This window comes from Crocodylus siamensis, chromosome 12 (genome assembly GCF_052110815.1).
Source record: "Crocodylus siamensis isolate JL-2025a chromosome 12, ASM5211081v1, whole genome shotgun sequence".
NCBI classification, from domain to species: Eukaryota; Metazoa; Chordata; order Crocodylia; family Crocodylidae; genus Crocodylus; species Crocodylus siamensis.
In genome coordinates, this window is record NC_143406.1 from 31,115,029 (window position 1) to 31,121,058 (window position 6,030).

Here is a 6,030-nt window from a genome sequence, read left to right on the forward strand (position 1 = left end):
ACCCAGCCTTCCCTGACAAGCTGGTGTGACAGGAACTCCAGAAGCAGGTGGACATGCAAGGGAATGCAGCTTCCTACCCAGCGGGAAGAGAAGCCCAAGGAGTTTCAACATGGGCTCAATAAGGCTGTGCAGGGATCTCTCTGACAGGGCTGCTCCCAGGACCAAGTCCCTGCACTCAGTGGCCCAGGAGGCCCTTGTCCCTTCCCATCTGCCTTCCCCATGAAGTGGTGCTAAGCAACCGTAAGCCATACTGGGTGACCACATCCCAGACACATCTCCATCACTCAGGATTACTGAATCACAGCACAGGGCTTGTCTGCCGCAACCCCCAGCCGTCCCCAAGGCTGGTGTTGAATCTTTCTCAACACCAGCCTTGCAACACTGGGAGCATCATCCTTTCCAAATCCTTTCTGGGGAATCTGAGGCACAGGCTGATTAACAGCCTGATCCTGCTCAGCAACAGTTTTACCATTCCTCTTGGGGGTAAAAGGGAGAATGAAAAGGAACCAGGCATCCTTTCTCACCTGTAAATTTGATGGCTGTCGGCTGGATCTCTGGCCACAGGCTCATGTAGTGCCCCTGGGCTGCCTGGCAGAAACCCTCCAGGAAAGCAAGTTTTTCTTTGACCTGGAGAAAAGCACGAACACGTGAGAAGTGCTTACACACCACATGCTGGTACTGATCAGGAGGAAATGGAAGCACCAAGGGACTAGAAGGAGCAATCTTGGCCTGTCCCGTGCCTCATGGTCCTAAACCCAATTCTTGCACTTATTTGCACTGTGCCCATTTCCTCCCTCTGTCCTACAATGAGCCCTGCCCTCAGTCACCCTCCTGCCACTCACAAATTCACTCACCAAGTGCCTGCAGAGGTCCCTCAGCAGCTGCTCTTGTTTCACCTGTTCTGACCCCTGGAATGGATGGTCAGGGCTGCCTGCACACTCCTTAAGCCCAGGTAAGGGCAGCAGAGGCCCAATGTTGTTCTGCACTCCTGAAAAACATGGTCACACCAGGTCTGTATTCCCTGCTGACTGCTGAGCTGAGGCCAAGGGTTGCCTCTTGACCAAGGGCTACACCCAGGCCATGAACAGGAGGACCTGGCCAGTAGGTGACTGGCACTAAGCACAAAGGGGTGGCTGTGAGCAAAGGGAGGACTTCTCCTGCTTTTCATATGGCACCTGCAGGCAGCAACTGTCTCCCCCTCAGTAAAGCCATGCAGAGATATTTCCTGCATGCACAGGAGGGTCAGATGTGCAACCTGCCCTGGAGCTCAAGGAGGTCATCCAGGAGGTGCCTGGATGAAACTGCCTCAGTGGGAAGGGTATGGTCACCACAGGACACAGGAAGGTCAGAGTGCCCCTGAGGCTGGACTGAGGAGACCTGGTGGGGCTGAGGAAATCGGTGTCACTGGTTCTTACCTTGGCCACCTGCAGGTTCAGGTCTTCCAGGTGAAACAGAAGCGTTGCCAAGATCTTCTTCATCTGGCTTCTATAATAGGCTTGCCTTCTTCTCTTTATGCAGCCTGCCAGGGCACCAAAAAGGGTGAAAGCCATTGAGCAAAGATTGTCATTGTCCTGTGGCCGAGAAACCCCAGTGTGGTCACAGCCAAACCTCTCTCATGGACCTGGCACAGCTCCTGACAGGAGCCTTTGGTTTCCAGCCTGCCAGATGGTCTGCCAGGGAGGTGGACTGTAACAGTTCCTGCTCCAGATGAGCTACCTGGGAGCCAGGGCACTCAAGAGAGCTTGGGGAACATCAGCAAGCCTCGTTCCTTGAACGTGCCATCACTAGAGGCTCTGATTCTGAATCCCAGCAAAAACCAAATCCCCCAGCCCCTGAGGTCGCTTGTCTTTGCCCAGCTCTGCTTCTGACTCAGGAGAATCAACATGGCAGAGAATAGCCCCAGATCCCATGACCCTACCTGCAGCCTCACCCAGTCTTCTAAGAATCCCTCTTTGTCTACAAGGCTCATCTGTTATTGTATCCTCTTCACTTGCTTTTTCTCCTGAAAATTCATCTCTTCCACAGAACTTAAAATCTTCCAGTTTGGACTGGAACAAGGGGCAGCAAGTGCATCTCCTATCTCTGAAATGGCCCCAAATGAAGAGCATTGGAATGGGGGTGGGGAGTGCTGCTCTCTTACATAATTGAAGACAGGCCTGATGTGTATGACTACATCCCAAACCAGGGGCTCTGTATCTGTCCCTAGATGATTCAAGACATTGGCCAGTGCATGCATGCCCTCCCATATGATTTGAACACTGGTAGGCACAAATGACTTCAATGAGCTAAGGAGTTTAGTAAGAGAGACATTGAGGACTTGGAGCTTCAGTGAAATTGGAGTCCAGGTTGGGTGGTTGTTCCTTAAGGAGATGATCCTCCGAGCTCAGAGGGAGTCAGTCACAACATGAACCAAAGTGGGCAGGAGTGCGAGCCCAGGGGGCTTTATAGCAAAGACATCCAGGAGGGCCTGAGGGCAAAAAGATGGCATACAATCAGTGGAAGCAAGGGGCTATCACCAAGGAGAATTACACCTCCATTGCTCATGATTGCAGGGAGGCGGTTAGGAAGGCCAAGTCAGAGATGGAACTAGAGCTGGAGACCAGAATTAAGGGTAATAAAAATCCCTTTTTCAAATACATAGGGAGTAAGAAGACGGCACCAGGTAACATGGGGCTCCTACAGGACAGGCTTGGCAATCTAGAGATTGTAGCAAAGGAAAATGCTGATCTCTTCAACGAGTTCTTTGCCTCCATATTTCTGAGCAGGGACCAGGACAACTCCCCCGCATGGATTATGGACAGGTTCAGGGGACACAACACCATGCCAAGGGTCAGGGACGATGTAGTTAGGGAACTTCTGGATGGGCTGGACGTGTTTAAATCAGCAGGTCCGGATGTCCTTCATCCAAGGGTACTGAGGAAATTGGCAGAGGTCGTAGTAGGGCCCCTGGCATGGCTGTATGACCACTCGTGGTGCTCTGGCCAGGTCCCAGAGGACTGGAAAAGGTCCAATGTGGTCCCCATTTACAAGAAGAGGAGAAAGGTGGACCCAGGTAACTATAGGCCACTTAGTCTCACCTTGGTCCTTGGGAAGACCTCTGAGAAAATTATCAAAGAGCACATCTTCAGGGACCCAGCATGGGAGGTAACGCTCAGGGGCAACCCACACAGGTTCACTGCAGGCAGATCTTGCCTGACTAACCTTGTTTCCTTTTACAACCAGGTCAAAAAGTCCTTGGATGCAGGCACTGAGGTGGATGTTGTCTACCTGGACTTCAAGAAGGCCTTTGACACTGTTTCTCTCTCCATGCTCATAAAAAAACTAGGTAGCTGTGGCATTGATGCCTACATTGTCAGATGAATGGCAAATTGGCTCGATGGCCAGACTCAGAGAGGAGGAACCAGCAACATACCTATAGGCTGGGGAACACCCTTCTCAACAGCACAGTGGTTGAAAGGGATCTTGGAGTCATTGTTGACTCCAGGATGGACATGAACTGCCAATGCAAGGAAGCAGTCAGTAAGGCTAACCGCACCTTGTCGTGCATCTACAGATGCATCACAAGCATAGATCCTTCCCTTCTGTGTGGCACTGGTCAGGCTACAGTTGGAGTACTACGTCCCGTTCTGGGCGCTGCACTTCAAGGGGGATGTGGCTAGCATTGGGAGGGTCCAGAGGAGGGCCATTCGCATGGTCAGAGGGCAGCAGGCCAGGCCCTATGAAGATAGATTAAAGGGCCTGAATCTATTCAGCCTCCACAAGAGAAGACTGAGAGGGGATCTGGTGGCTGTCTCTAATGTCACGGGGGGACCAGCGGAAAATAGGTGAGGCTCTGTTTCCCTGGGCACCACCTGGGATAACAAGGAATAATGGCCACAGATTGATTGAGAGTAGGGTTCAGGCTTGATATCAGGAGGCGTTACTTCATAGTTAGTGCTGTCATGCTCTGGAATGGGCTCCCAAGGGAGGTGTTGCTCTTCCCTACCTGGGAGGTCTTCAAGAGGAGATTGGATAGATATCTGCCTGGGGTATTATGATCCCAGCACTCATTCCTGCCCAGGGCAGGGGGTTGGACTTGATGATCTGTTCAGGTCCCTTCCGATCCTAGAAACTATGAAACTAAGATTGGGACATTGCTTGCTTTAGGGTAGCGTCTTCCTGAGATGCTGGATGGATATAAAAGATGCACTAATTAGGACCAAACTCACAGCTGCTGGCTAAGACAAGGTCTCAGTAGGGGCAGGTCAGTAAGGAAATCCTTGTCTGCCTCTCTTTCACTTACGGCAGAAGTGGTGATGCAGGGGCAAGGACAGAAGAGAAACCTCTCAGCTGCCTCCAGTGATCCTCCCTCCTAGGAAGGGGACCAGGGGACTCCCCAGGGAAAGAGCACAGCAAACAGCCACTTTTTCATCAAACTGTTCATTCTCTATGGGGCCTTACCGGGCGATGTCCGTCTAGCAGCTCCACCCCACTCCTTCTGGGGGTGGTGGTGGGCATACACGACTGGAGCCTCATATCCCTAGGCCCGCCTAGCCATCACCCTTCCCTCGAGGGAAAACCTAAGAACAGGACCAAACCCTCTGGGACTCCATCCTGGCCTCACTACCCAGGGACCCACTTCCCCTCCTGTACACCTGTAGCCTAGGAAGACAACCAAAAAATGTCTCAACAAAATCACTGGACAACCTGCCCCTCTGGCTTCCCTTCTACCCTTCCCAGGTCTCTAAGGGAAAAGGGTTGTCTTTTCCCTCCCATCGCCTCAGCGTCTGCTCAATGACCCATCCAGGTCCAGCGGCGATATCCACCCCAACAGCAACCCCTCCAGGGTTCTCCCAGGGTCCTCTTCTCCCTGATAGGACTTCTTCAGTGCCCCGTCATCCCCGCACTCCCATCTGCGGTCCACTTCATCTCCCCGGGTCACTCTGGCGATGTCATCGGACGGTGTTCCAGACGTTCCCTCGCCGTCCCATGTGAGTCATCGTTGAGGTGCTCTGCCTCGTTCTGCCTGTGCTCGCTTCAGCTGGCTCCAACCCCTGGGTCCCATGGGGAGTGACATCAGCAGCAGTTCTCCTCCCTGACCCTCCGCCGTCTCTGCAGCGTGTGCTGCCATTTGTACTCTTGCCGGCTGGCATCTAACGCTGACATCACTGGCCAGCCGCACCTGGATAAACAAGTGGCTGACAAGCCACATGGGCTCTTCCTTCCACCCCTCATGCGCTGTGCTGCGCTGCGCTCCCAGCTGCTGGTGAGTATTCCTCATTACGTTGTTTCCCAGGACAGAGGCCAAGCCCAGAGTGACCAGAGCAAAACTCAGCTGGAAGGAGTGGTCCAGTAGTTCATTTCTTGTGTCTCCCCTTATCAGACTTCCCAGAAAATGGAAACGGCATTCCCAAAACAGCCATGATCTACAGATCTGGCTGCTGTGAGTTTAGCCCCCAAGGGTAGGTAAGGCTAATCCGTTAAAGGATCTTGAATTGTACCAGGAAAGCCCCTAGAGAGCTATGGTGTTCCTAGGGCAAGTCGTACATGCACACACGTGCCAGTGCGCACACTCATGCATACAGAGAGGGGCCAATGCTGGTTTCCCAGGTGGTGTCTCACCACGGTGACACAAAGATTGTCAATCCCTCCCTTGTATTGCTGCAGAACACAGGGGAGTCCCTGAAAAGCAGTATCATGATGCCTTTCATGGTGGAGGAGGCCCATCGTAGATCCCAGTGCCTTGACCACAGCCTGCTGCAGCTGCAGAGAGGGAAGGCAGGACTCTCAGTGTAGTGATTAAGATCTTTCTTGTGAGGAGAAACTGGGCAGAGCTCACTCACCTGGATCTCCCTCATGTCTTTGGAAGCCAAGTGGATGATGCTTCTGACAAGGCTCCTATCCGGGCTCTTTGTGTCCCCTACAAGTCCTTCTCCAGGCTAGAGTAAATGGTTTCTCTCGTCTCCAGGGAACACACCAAGAAAGAAAACAATGGGTTTCTTTTGGGACCAGTGCCAGACCATCTAGGACTATGATGCTGGACATCAGCTA

The 6,030-nt window shown here is 52.7% G+C and overlaps 1 long non-coding RNA gene across 1 annotated transcript; it reads right to left on the minus strand.

Moving 5' to 3' along the window:
• Nucleotides 1-523: 523 nt before the first annotated feature.
• Nucleotides 524-1,525, minus strand: LOC149854861 (uncharacterized). The gene is made up of 3 exons (XR_016438629.1): nucleotides 1,416-1,525; nucleotides 855-988; nucleotides 524-627 (listed from the first exon to the last, which is right to left on the minus strand). It is a non-coding gene; the product is annotated as an uncharacterized LOC149854861 (long non-coding RNA).
• Between the last annotated feature and the right edge of the window lie 4,505 nt (nucleotides 1,526-6,030).